Consider the following 14,648-nt stretch of genomic DNA (forward strand, 5'->3'; position numbering starts at 1 on the left):
GGGAGGCCGAGGCGGGCGGATCACAAGGTCAGGAGATCCAGACCACGGTGAAACCCCGTCTCTACTAAAAATACAAAAAATTAGCCGGGCGCGGTTGTGGGCGCCTGTAGTCCCAGCTACTCGGGAGGCTGAGGCAGGAGAATGGCGTGAACCCGAGAGGCGGAGCTTGCAGTGAGCCGAGATCGCGCCACTGCACTCCAGCCTGGGCGACAGAGCGAGACTCTGTCTCAAAAAAAAAAAAAAAAAAAAAAAAAAAAAAAAAAAAAAAAAAAAGAATACACTTCTAAAAAATTCATGGGTCAAAAAGAAAGACTAAAGAACAGTTAGAAAATGTTTTGAACATAAAAAAATTAAAATACAACATACCAAAATTTGAGACACACAGCTAAAGCAGTGCTTAGAGGGAAATTTATAGCATTAAAATGCTATATTAAAAGTAAAAGTCTCAAACCAAAAGTGTAAGTTGTGGCATAAGAACTTAGAAAAAGAATATCAGATAATCTTGAAACAAGAAAAATAAAGGAAATAATAAAGCTCGACCAAGAAAATTTAAAACAAGCTGGGCCAGGTGATTCACACCTGTAATCCCAGCACTTTGGGAAACTGAGGTGTGCGGATCACCTGAGGTCAGAAGTTGGAGACCAGTCTAGCTAACACAGTGAAACCCCGTCTCTACTAAAAACACAAAAATGAGCCAGGCATGGTGGCACGCGTGTGTAATCCCAGATATTCAGTAGGCTGAGGCAGGAGAATCACTTGAAGCTGGAGGCAGAGGTTACAGCAAGCCGAGATAGGCCACTGCACTCCAGACTGGTGACAGAGTGAGACTCCATCTCATAAAAAAGAAAAAAAAATCAAAAATCAATTAAATTAAATGTAAACTTTGGTTTTTTGAAAAGATCAATGAAATTATGAAATTGATAAACCTCTAGAATAACAAAAAAAAAAAAACAAAGAGAAGACACGTTGGCAAAAACAGGAGTGAAAAACAGAAAATCATTGCAGACTCCTCATATTAAAAGCATAACAAGGAAAAAATACAGATAAATTTGTGTGCGTGAATTTAATAACAGATGAAATTGGTCAAGAAATATATAAAAATGAAAAGAAAGAAAGTCAACTATACATGCACATGACTGTCTGTGTAGCATATTCTAAGGAATATACAAAAAGCTCCAAGAACTTATAAGTGCAAAATAGTTGAACAGGCACCTCACAAAATGAGGCATACTGATGAAAAATAAACACATGAAAGATATTGAGTGTTATTCGCCAACATGGAAATGCAAGTGAAAGTCACTGTGACATACCACTACATACTGATTAGAAGAGTTAATAATTTTTAAGTGGCAATACCAAATGCTAGTGAGAATGCAGAAAAACTGGGACTTTCATAAATTGCTGATGGGAACTCCAAATGATGTCGACATTCTGAAAAACAGCTTGTTAGTTTCTCTTAAAGTTCACATGCAACTTACCATACAATAACCCAGCAATCCTACTCATGAGTATTTAACCTAGAGAAATTATACTTATTGCCACACAAAAATTTGTATACAAATATATATAGCAGCTGTATTAATGATCAATCCAAACTGGAAATAACCTCAATGTCTTCGAACAGATTAATGGATAAACAAACTGGATACATCCATACAAGGGAATACTTCTCGGCAATAAAATAAATATACTATTGATTAACAAACAACACAGGTAGATCTGAACGGCATTATGCTGAGAGAAAGAAGCAAACCTCCAAAGGTTACATACTCTGTGAATCCATTTATATGGGATTCTGAAAAAAACAACATATAGGGATGTAGCGCAGTTCAGTGTTTTTCAGAAGTAAATGTGGGAATATATTTGATAATTAAGGAGTAGTACAAAGATCTTTGGAGTGATAGGACTGTTCTGTATCCTGAATATGGTGGCAATTATTCTAATCTAAATGTGTTAAAATTCATAGAAATGTATACCAAAAGGGGTCAATTTACTGAAAATTTTAAAATAATGATAAATAAATATGAATATTGTATATGTTCATAATTTAATGTTCAACAATGAAAGCAAACTGTGGCAATTTCATTTATCAATTTCTCTTGTTCAGAGATATAAGAAATTATGTTTTATTGCGGTACTCATAAGATTAATGAGATAACGTTCGTGAAATGTTTTGAGCTCCTTAAAAGGAAGTTGCCATACAAATATAAAGTGTTGTATTCATTACCCAGGCACTAGTTTTTTATTTTGCTTGTATGCTGAAGCCTATGATCATCTTCATTTTTCAAGTTATTTTTAATGAATTGTAACAATAAAATGTGGTAGCCAAGATATACAATGAAACTCATGTGTTAATGAGGCTAAAACTTTGTAATTAGAATTTGAAATATCAGTCTGTCCAAAGATAATTGGCTCTAATGATTATTTCTCTATGTACACAAGCTACAATTTTTTGAAGCCCAAATGTGGCTTATTCTTCACAGTTTTGCCTACAGAGCATACTTCAAGCTGGTATCTCCTCTGAGATGTCCTTAGCTTATCTGGGTTTCTGAATGAGGGAATCAAGTAAAAAGAAATGAAAGTCTGATAATAAAAGAGTACACTGCCTTCAAAATAAAGTAATAAAAATGCAGTCAGTTTAATTTGGACTCTACTTCTATTACTATTTTTAAATCATTTAATCTATTTATGAACATAAGCACAACTTAAAGATATTATTTAAATTCATGGACTCCAAACCAAAATTGTATAACCTTTTTGTTAATTACAAAATTTAAAAAAATCCACAATTCCTCTTGTCAAAGATCTCCGGTACTTATTCTGGACTAAGTATGAATGGTTCTTTCTGATATTTGAGGCTATCTATTTGATATCTATCTCTGCTTAACCTGGACAATGTTATTTCCTGAGTCTACCTTTATAGGAACGCAACATTTCATTAGGACCTTTCCCCCACGCATGTTAGGTTCATTATTCCTTCTGTATTTTAGTTCAAGTGATGCTCCTGCTTCTTTGCCTCCATCCAGAGGAGCAAAAACTCCTGCAAAAAATCTAGTTTGTTAGAGATTTTATATGAGACCTACATATATGGGTCACACTCAGGTATTTGTCTCTAGCAATCCCTGTCTCTGGGAAGCTAGTGGAATCCAGTAGTCAACTAATACTAGATATTATCTACCTTCAGGTGTGGAGACAAAATTATGAGGAGAAAATAAAAATAATCCATTCGAAGTTCCTTCATAATTGAGATCACTCAGTATTTGAAATTGAAATAAAGCTCAACCTCAGTTCTCTGAGCAAGCTAAGCTCAGTATCTCTAAAAGAAAAGACTCAGGCCAAGCATGGTGGCTCACGCCTGTAATCCCAGCACTTTGGGAGGCCAAGGTGGGTGGACGACTTGAGCTCAGGAGTCTGAGATCAGCCTGGGCAGCACAGCAAAACCTGTATCTACAAAAAATACAAAAATTAGCTAGGTGAGGTGGTGTGCCCTGGTGGTCCCAGCTACTCGGGGGCTGAGGTGGGAAAAAAAATATTGGGGGTGGGGACAGAGTCTTACCCTGTCGCACAGGCCTGGAGTTAGTGGTGTGATAATAGCCCACTGCAACCTCAAACTCCTGACTGAGGGATCCTCCCTGTCAGATTCCTGAATGGCTGGGGTCTACAGGTACACACCCCTGCACTTGGCAACTTTTATTTTTTACTATTTTTTGTAGAGACAGGGTTTTGCTTTGTTGTCCAGGCTTGTCTCAAACTCCTGGGCTCAAAGTGATTTCTGCTTCAGCTTCTCAAAGTGCTGGAATTACAGATGTAAGCCACCATCCCCACCCAATACATTCTTTAAAACCACATAAGACATGAAGATTCTTCCATTCTCAGAAAAAAAATCTTAATTCAATATCTTACTATTTCACTTAAGGTACAGAAATAAATTTACAAAAAATGTTCACACTTTACATCAGGGAGTAGCTCGTAGTCCATATTCACTAAAAGAAACTCTATTCTCAGAAGTTCCTAAACACATTCTATGATACAAAAGAGGTCTACATAAGGATATGAATTTCCTTTTTCAAAACAGCATTTGTCTTAGAGAATTAGAAAACATAAAGAAAATTGAAAATATTATTCAGCAATCCCACTTCTGGGTATATATCCAGAGGAATTGAGAAAGGTGTTGAAAAGATATCTGCACTCCCATGTTCATTTCAGCATTATTCACAAAAGCCAAGATATGAGAGTAACATTAGTATTCATCAACAGGTTAATGGACAAATAAAATGCAGTATATATACATGATGAGACACTACACACCCCAAGAAAAGAAAATTCTGTCATTTATGACAAAATGGATAGACCTGGAGGACATTATAAAAGTGAAATGAGTCAGACACAGGAAGGCAAATATTGTATGATCTCACTTATATGTGAAATCTAAAAAACTCAATGTCGTAGAAACTGAGTAGAAAGGTGGTTACCAGAGACTGAGGTAGCAAGTAGAGGGATGGGGAAAGTGGAGATGTTGATGAAAGTTTACAAAGTTTCAGTCAGACTAGAGGAGTATGTTTTAGTGATCTGTTGCATTGCATGGTGACCACAGTTAATTATAATTTGTCGTATATTTCAAAATTGCTAAAAGAATACATTTTTAAAATCCTTACCACCATAAAGAAAGATAAGTTGGTGAGTTGATGAGTGTGTTAATTAGCCTGATTTAATCTTTCTACCATGTACACATAGATAAAAACATCACATTGTTTTCCATAAGTATACATAATTATTGTCAGTTAAAAATAGATAAATTTATATTAAAAGAGTTGATAAAATGTATGCATTATTGATATACTGTTATTGAATTGCAGTTATTGTCATTGCAGTTCTACTCCTGAGTAGAATAAGGCTCAGTGAGTTTAAAGTAGTTTGTCTAATTTCATACAAGTCTCGAAGTTAAGACTTGGACCCATCCAAATTAAATCATGGCTTTCATAAAAATTTATAAATTAAAACATATGTTAGAAGATATCTTGTTTAGATTCTTGTCTTGATATCAAAATGAGAAATGAACTCAATGAGGTGAAAATTATATCAAAGCCCTGACATTCATTTCTATGGTCCAGAAATCCATGGGATCCCTGGAGATTTTATGGACATAGTTCCACATTTTCAGGTATCTTTACAGTAGCACCCCACTCCTGGTACCAATTTACTGTATTAGTCTGTTATCATACTGCTAATAAAGACTTACCCAAGACTGGGTAATTTATTAAGTAAAGAGGTTTAATTGACTCACAGTTGCACATGGTTGGGGAGGCCTCACAATTATGGCAGAAGGTGAAGGAGGATCAAAGTCATGTTTTACATGGTGGTAGGCAAGAAAGCATGTGCAGAGGGGAACTCCCCTTTACAAAACCATTAGATCTCATAAGACTTATTCACTATCACGAATACAGCACGGGAAAGACCTACCCCCATAATTTGATTACCTCCCACTGGGTCCCTCCCATGACATGTGGGAATTACAGGAACTACAACTTATGTTTTAAAGGGAAGCAGAGCATAAAAGTTCAGAAAATTTGCAGATGGAGATTCAAGATAAGTTTTGGGTGGGGATATAGCCAAACCATATCATTTCACCCTGACCCCTCCGAAATCTCATGTTCTTAGATTTCAAAACCAATCATGCCTTCCCAACAGCCTCCCAAAGTCTTAACTCATTTCAACATTAACTCAAAAGCCCACAGTCTGAAATCTCATCTAAAACAAGGTAAGTTCTTTGCATCTCTGATCCTGTAAAATCAAAAGCAAGTTAGTTATGTCCTATATACAATGGGGTTATAGGCGTTGGGTAAATACAACCATTCCAAATGAGAGAAATTGGCCAAAATGAAGGGACTATAGGACCCATGCAAGTCCAATATCCAGTGGAGCAGACAAACCTTAAAGCTCCGAAATGATCTCTTTTGATTCCATGTCTTATGTCCAGGTCACACTGATGCAAAAGCTGGGTTCCCATGGTCTTGGACATCTCTGCCTCTGTGCTTTGCATGGTACAGTGCCCCCTGCCCTGACCCCCCTCTTCTGGCTGCTTTCATGGGCTGGTGCTCTCTGCAGTTTTTCTGGCACACAGTGCAAACTGTCAGTGAATCTACCATTACGGGGTCTGGAGGACAGTGGCCTTCCTCTCACAGCTCCACTAGGCAATACCCTAGTGGGGTCTGTGTGGAGGCTCTGAACCCACATTTCTCTTCTGCACTGCCCTAGCAGAGGTTCTCCATGAAGCCTCCACCCCTGTAGCAAACTTCTGCCTGGACATACAGGCATTTCCATACATCCTGTGAAATCTAGGCAGAGGTTCCCAAACCTCAGTTCTTGACTTCTGTGCACCCACAGGCTCAACACCATATGGATTCTGCCAGGACTTGGAGCTTGTACCCTCTGAAGCCACAGCTCAAACTGTACCTTGGTTCCTTTTAGCCATAGCTGGAGCAGCTGGGATGCAGGGCACCAAGTCCTCAGGCTGCACAGAGCAGGGGGCCCTGGCCCTGGGCGACAAAACCATTTTTTCCTTCTAGGTCTCTAAGCCTGCGATCCTAGAACTGCCAACAAGGTCTCTGACATGGCCTGGAGACATTTTCTCCCTTGTCTTGGTGATTAATATTTGGCTCCTCACTACTTATGCAAATTTCTACAGCCAGCTTGAATTTCTCCTCACAAAAATGCCTTTGTCTTTTCTATCACATTGTCAGGCTGCAAATTTTTTGAACTTTTATGCTCTGTTTCCCTTTTAAACATAAGTTCCAATCTCAAACCATATCTTTGTGAATACGCAAAACGGAATGCTTTTAACAGCACCAAAGTCACCTCTTGAATGCTTTGCTGCTTAGAAATTTATTCTGCCAGATACCCTAAATCATTGCTCTGAGGTAAAATTTCTGCAGATCTCTAGGATAGGAGCAAAATGCTACCAGTCTCTTTGCTAAAATGCAGCAAGAGTCATGTTTATTCCAGTTCCCAACAAGTTTCTCATCTCAATCTGAGATGGTCAGCATTTGGTCTAAGCCATTCAACAAGTCTCTAGGAAGTTTCAAACTTTTCCCCATTTTTCTGTCTTCTGAGCCCTCAAAACTGTTTAAATCTCTGCCTGCTGCCCAGTTCCAAACTTGCTTCCACATTTTTGGGCATCTTTACAGCAGCACCCCACTCCAAGTACCAATTTATTGTATTAGTCTGTTCTCATGCTGGGAATAAAGACATAGCTGAGGCTGGGTAATTCATAAAGAAAAGAGGTTTAATTGGCTCACAGTTCCATATGGCTGGGGAGTCCTCACAATTATGGCAGAAGGTAAAGGAGGAACAAATTTACATCTTACATGGCAGCAGGCAAGAGAGCATGTGCAGGGGATCTCCCCTTATAAAACCATCAGATCTCGTGAAACTTATTCAGTATCAGGGAACAGTACAGGAAAGACCTGCTGCCATGATTCATTTACCTCCTACTAGGTCCCTTCCACAACCCATGGGAATTATGGGAGCTAAAATTCAAGATGAGATTTGGTTGGGGTCACAGCGAAGCCATATCAGTACTTTATTAGTTTTTGGACCTCACGGTTTTTGTAACACGAAGACATTTTCATTTATCTTGTAGATAACTGTGAGCAAAGTCTTTGAAAATTTCAAAATATGTGAGTACAATGATGAAAGCAATTTGGAGGAAAATAAATCTGGCAGTGGAGTGTAGAGTGCATTAGAGGAAGAAGAGCCTGAAAGGTTACACTTAGAAGTCTGTAGTACAATTGATTTGAGGCTAAAATAACAAATGTGATTTCAGATCTGTTGAATTTAAAATCAGGGTGGGATCTTCAGATAAAAAAAAGTTCTATCAATTTGTAGAGATGAAATTGGATTGTACTTTTGGGAGTGAGGTAATAGCTGAGTTCATGGAAATAAATCATTTCAGAGGAAAAAATATTGAAAGACAAAATAAGAAAACATTAGGAACCACATACAGAGGTAGGTGTGAGGAGTAGATTAGTGTTTGCTGAACTGCAATATATGCCAGCATTTTGGCTAAGAAATTTAAATATGTGTCTACTTGCTATCCCAATTGCACTGTAAATTATGTATCATCATAGTCCTACTCCTGAGAAGAATAATGCTCAGAGACTTTACAGTACTTTGCCTAAGTTCACACAAGTCTTGGAGTTAGGATTTGGATCCATACCTGTCAAACTTCAAAGTTCATGCCCTTTTCATTACCTCATCAAAACAGATGGAGGCAGGACATCAGAGAAGGAAGCCCATAGGGAATACGGGAAGTAACCACATCAGTATTTTCATCTACTACATTGCCAGCACATAAAAAGTGGTTGAAAATATTTGTTGAATGGCTAAATAATAATAAACTATCACTTACTGAAGCTGTTATCAATGCCATGGGACAAATATTCACTGTTTTAGATTCATTATTCCATTTAATCTCTTAAACACCCTGAACAAGACATGACAGTACAGTGTTCTCATTATCACCCAGAATTCAAGCCAAGTTTTATCTGTCTACATATTTGGGTTTTTAACCTCTACACTATATTGAGAAAATTGATCAATATTAAGTTAAAGGCCACTGATCATTCTTATGAGAAGAGATTATTGGTGACAAAAATTAGAATTTTAAGTCTGTAGAACAAATTTATGACAGGAGTGTGACACAAATTTATCTATGGAACAAACCGTCACATGTATCCCCAAATCTAAAGTAAAAGTTAAACAAAAATAGGATTTTATTTTATAGGCTATACACACAGAAAACAAAGAGAAAAAATGGGACAAATTTGGAAGAGAAAGACAATATAGAAAATGTTTGCTAGAAGGATAAAGAAGATCCATGCTGACATATGTATATATGTGCATGTGTGTCTGTGTGTGGGGGAGTGTGTTTGACTGAGCTTATAGAAAATCAAACAATAATTTGTTGTTAGAAACCAAACACACCAAGAACAATTGGTGACTGTGGTGGTGGAGTCTGTTTCAATGGAGGTAAGAAAGCATAAGGAGAAGAGTCAGTTAGAAGGGTTACTCAAATTAAACAAACAAACAAAACCAAAAACAGTTTTTTCACTGAATGTGCAAGAAAAGTTTAGAGTGAGTTGAAATAGAAACAACTCAAAACAGGAAGACAAAAAAAAAAAAAAAAGAAAAAGAAAAAAGGAGCTCACAATGCTGAGGAAATTATGCAGAATAGTTATCCCTGGTGCTACATTTTTGTATATGGAAAAACAATTCGGCAGGTCCTCGTCGAATGGCATGCTGCCGTTAGATGAGATTAGCTCTTAGGGTTTAAAGGTTTATGTGAGCTATATCTACACCCACTCATAGATAGAGAATGCTTTTACCCACTCGGGTACAGGGAGTCATAATGTTCAGACACTCAGAGCCCAAAAGAGGAAGAAATGGATTAAATGTAGTTTTTAAATTAGATGGTTTACTTTCAAGCGAATTAACATTTAATGACCTGATAGTTTAGTAGCTCATCATGAGAAATCTGAAAACAAGAAAAAACTTGGAATTCTCTGAATATTTCTAACTCATTTTGTATTTTTATTTCTAATAGATTATATAATTTTTGTTTAATGTCTTATGAACACTCTTAAATTAGTTTAATATTATAGTCTCTGGGGACTTCTAGAATAGTACCATGAAACCCTCAGCAAATCCTTTCCCAAAGGGCAATGACATAACTGGAAAAATTGTTGAAACAACAATTTTAGGACTTTAGAAATTGGCCAAGAGCAGACGCCAAATTTCTAAGCATTTATTCGAGAAAACTACTAAAACTAAACAAGAATAATGGGAATCTACGGCCTTTTAGCTTGCTCTCATTCTCCTCTATTATCTGCACTCTGAAAAGGTAGTTCTACTAGGGTGAGGCAGGCTGGGAAAAACAAGGAACCTTGCTAATGGAGGCGGCTGACAATAGCAATGTCGGTTGCAAACAATCATGGAAGGACAACGTTGCAACTCTCTGTAAGTTGGAATACTGATTCATGGAAGGACAATGTTGTAGCTCTCTTTAAGTTGGAATACTGATTCATGGAAGGCCAATGTTGCAACTCTCTTAGTTTAGAATACTGATTGGGGCAATGAAAATACTAGCAGAACAATCAGAAATTTAATAGGAAGATACAGATAAAGTTTCTACATATCCCTGGTGGCTGAAAGGCTACACGTATTTACAAGGCTCCATACACACTCAGAAGAGACTGAAGAAAGCCTTAGGCATCTACTCTTCCCTGGCTGAATGTAAGGCCTTGCACACACAGAAAGTAAAAGGAGCTGGGGGAAACTTATTAACTGTTTGAATTTAACTCACACTTAGATACACCAGAAAAGTGCAGAACTTTATTGGTTCAAGGCACTTAAACACGATGTCTGAATTATTATTGTTTGATCACTAAGCTATTCTGTTATAGACATGGCTCCTAGGCAGCCAGATTTAAAAATAAAAACAACAACAACAACAAAAAATTAAAAAAACAAAACACCCACTAGAGACATCAGCAGCTGCCAAGTATGGGGAAGATAGATTCTAGAATTAATTTTGGAAAGTTACTAAACAAACAAATAGCAACAGCAACAGCTACTGTGGAGGCGGGGGGTGGGGGGGATGGATCACAATACAGAGTTGCTATGATACATTATGTAAAATATCCAGTTTTCAACAAGACATGAAGAAGCAAGAGCAACGTGTGAATGCATACATCACACTTTGGGGATTTCAATGGAAATTGTCTCCGCTGAGGTGGAAAAGAGAGGGAGAAGACTCAAATGTTGGAGCTAATAGACAGACTTCAGAGCAGCTATTAAAAATATGCTTTAAAGACTTGGGAGAACACATTTAAAGAATTAAAGGAAAGTATAATAACAGTGACTCAGTCAATATAAAATATTTCTAAAAAAAGATAAGTGTATTTCATAATAAAATAGAACCAAAGAAAGAAAAAGTTACCAGAGGTGCTTAACAGCAGATTTGTTCTGGTAGAAGGAAGAATCAATGAAGCTGAAGATACATCAATATAGATTATCCAATCTGAAGAACAGAAGGAAAAAGAATGAAGAAAAATGAATGGAGCCTCAGAAACCTTTGCCACTCACCAAAGCATTCCAATTTATATGTGATGGGAGTCCCAGACAGAGAAGATAAAAAGGGAGAGAAAAGTCTTTGAAGAAATAACAGCCTAATTTTTCTCAAGTTGGATGGAAAGCTATTTATCTACACATTCAAGAATTGCAACAAACCCAAGTAGGCTAATTGCAAAAAAAAAAAAAAAAAAAAAAAAGAAACAAACAAACCAAAACACCTGGACTAGACACATCATAGTTAAACTGTTGCAAGACAGAGAGAAAATATTGAAAGCAGTGAGAGAAAAGCAATTCATCACATGTGAGGAAACCACAATAAGATTAAAGGTGATCTTTTATGAGAGATAATAGAGGTTAAAAGGTGGCAGGATGACATATTTAAAATACCGAGGGGAAAAACATCTGTCAATGAATAATTTTATGCCCAGCAAAATTTTACTTCAAAAACAGAGGTGAAATAAAAACATTGCCAGTTATACAAAGACTGGGCATTTGTTGTTAGCAGACCTGCCTCAAAGAAATGCTAAAGAAAGATATTCAGGAAGAATAGAAATGACGCTCAATAGATAATACCTTTAATCTACATGAAAAAATAAAGAACAATGGAAAAGGTAAGTAAATGTAAAGGAAAAAATATTTTTCTCCTTTCTTCTCTTAACTGATTTAAAGAATAATTGCATAAAACAATATTACAAAGTGGTTTCAACACATACAACTGTAGTATCTATGACAATAACATCACAAAGAAGAGTGGTGGGAATGGAGCTATACCGGAGCAAAGTTTGTATATGTCACTGGAATTAAGTTAGCATTAATGTGAAGTAGTGATAAGTAAATATGCATATTATAATCCCTAGAGGAATCATCAAGAAAATAACTAAAACAAATCATAAAAATTCAACAAAGGAATTAAAATGTTACACTAAAAATATGTATCTAGCACAAAAGAGGCAGTTAAAGAGGAGCAGGGGAACAGAAAAGACAGGAGACATAAGGCAAATAAATGGCAAAAGGATTAATAGGCATTAATTATGCCTATTAATAATCAGGGATAATTAATTATTAATTAATTATTAAGGGAGGGGGCAGAGAGAACAATGCTTCAGGCAATGTGGAAAGATCAGAGATGAAAGAGTGTGCTACCTTTTGGCAATTAAAGGCAGCAGACCCTTCTCCATGGGCCTTAATGTGTCTTCTGATCAACTAGTATTTGGTGCCTTAAGATGGGCCTAACCAAAGGGTATGCAAAATTTACTTACTTTATGAAGGTCATCAAACTGAATATTGATTGGATAATGAATGAAGAGAGCAGGGGACAGATGGCTTTCTTATTTTAATCACTGTACTTATTATATACATTCAATGAAACAGCTGACCATATATTTCTCAAAAGTGTCTCCATCAGAGTGGGTACTCACTAAACTCAATGATTATTTCTTCCTTAGGGATAATGGACATATAAAAAGCATCACTGATAAAAACATTTCTCTCAGGGCTGTCCCCTTGCTCAGGCCAAAAGCAAGAACCGTGGTAGTTTGCTCTAATGGTTCTGGATACATAGAGACTAGCAATTTTCATAGCAACTTGGGTGAGCTGACAATACTGTTGTTTGAGGAAATATTACCTCTGTGACAATAATAGAGAACACATCTTTCCTCAAATCAGTTTGTCACTTCTTTTACTTTTGTCATAATGATAAAAGATACCTTTTCTGCACCAAAAATGCTAATCTGCATCTTGTATTAAATATAAGCTACTCACCTGTCCATGTTATTTATTATAACATACCACGGATGTGAAGTGGGCAAACTTATTGCTGGTATTTAGTACAAAAGTGGTTGCTGATTTACTACAATTGGAGTCCTTGCAACTTCACTAATATTACTGGTGGTGGAAAGCAGCATGACTGTTAGTGGCCCACTTTTTCCCTTGACATTGGCAGTTCTTTTCTCATTCCTTTGCTTGATGACACTGCAGTATAGGTGGTGTCAGCATCATTGCCACACAGAGATTCTTTTTACATAGCTACTCTGAATGCAGCAGGAAAGGCCTGTTCACTACAAACTGCTGAAATAGTTTGTAAGGGTGCCCCCCAAAAGGCTAAAACCATGGTCTTGCCATAACATGTTCTACTGTTACCAACTTAATCCTTGAAAGTATTTCTTCTCTTGGTTTCTGTAATATTACTCCATTTCATTCTACCTCTGAAAATTCCTTTTCAATTCTCTTATTCTGACTGATCCTTCCATATCAATACTTCTCAGGTTTGTGCCCTAAGACCACTTTCCTATCATTATATTTATTTTCCCCCAGGGATGAGTCATTCCCATTAACATGTTGTGGGCTGTTGACCTTCAAATCCCTATCTTCAATTCCAGATTTCTTAAACCCCAGACTCATATCTAACTACTTTTAGAACATTTCAAACTTGGGTGTCCTATAGGAACTTCATATACAAATGTTAAAATGAGAACTCACTCCTTCTAAATCTCTAACTTCTGATTAATAGTTCCTTTCAGCTTAAACAATGCTGGTTTCCTGAGATTTACACAGAATAAATCCCAAACACCCAGAATAACACACAAGAGCCTCCAGATCAAGCTCATCACCCATTTCTACTGGATGGACTTCTTCAGTTCTTCCTTACCTTTATTCTTCTGTTATAAAGAGGTAGTTTTGTCTTTGTAACAGTCCTCTTTGGACCCTCATTTCTTCATTCATTCAGCCAGGTATATTCCTATAATTTTTTCTAGTTCTGCTCAAACACATCATTCTGTTGCTTTCTTCCTCCATTATTAACTGTTCTCCATGATGCCTTATACCTTTACATCTCATTTTCTAAAAGCACCAACAATTTGTTTATTCAGGTCTATCTAAAAAATTTATTTTGTGCAGGGACCATGTCTTATTCACATTTCAAAATCTTAGAATCTAGCAAAGAGTTGTGTAGAACAGATGCAAAATAATTTTTTGCTGCATGGATAATTGACTTCTGTGTGGTTTTATAATGTACAGTAATATTTTGTTACTCTTGCCAATCATCAAGGATTCTAGGATATTTTATACTATATGGATAATATTATCATAGTTTCTTTTCCTATAATCTTTTTAGAATCCCATACCAAGCAAGAAAAGTTATTGATTTCATTTTATATTGCAGCTGATGAAACATAGGCATATAAACTATATAAATTATAATTCAAACAATAAGCCTCTAATTTATATTATGCCCATTTGAAGAGGGAAGAAATTTATATGCTTCCACTCCTTTTCCATTTTCCTGAAATTGCTTAGAAAAGGTGTCATAGAAAAGGTGTCAGTTATATTCCTAGGTTGGCAAGACAGTTATTGTCTTACTGATTAACATTCTATTCTTTCAAGTTGATGGTACATGTATGTATGCTTGTGTATGCGTGAGCACACGCACACACACACACCCTACCCCTGGAGAAAAGCAGATAAAGGAACTTTTAAATTTTTATACTTGTTAAAGTTCAATAAAAATACAAAACAGAGAC

This window comes from Macaca mulatta, chromosome 7 (assembly GCF_049350105.2).
Source record: "Macaca mulatta isolate MMU2019108-1 chromosome 7, T2T-MMU8v2.0, whole genome shotgun sequence".
NCBI classification, from domain to species: Eukaryota; Metazoa; Chordata; class Mammalia; order Primates; family Cercopithecidae; genus Macaca; species Macaca mulatta.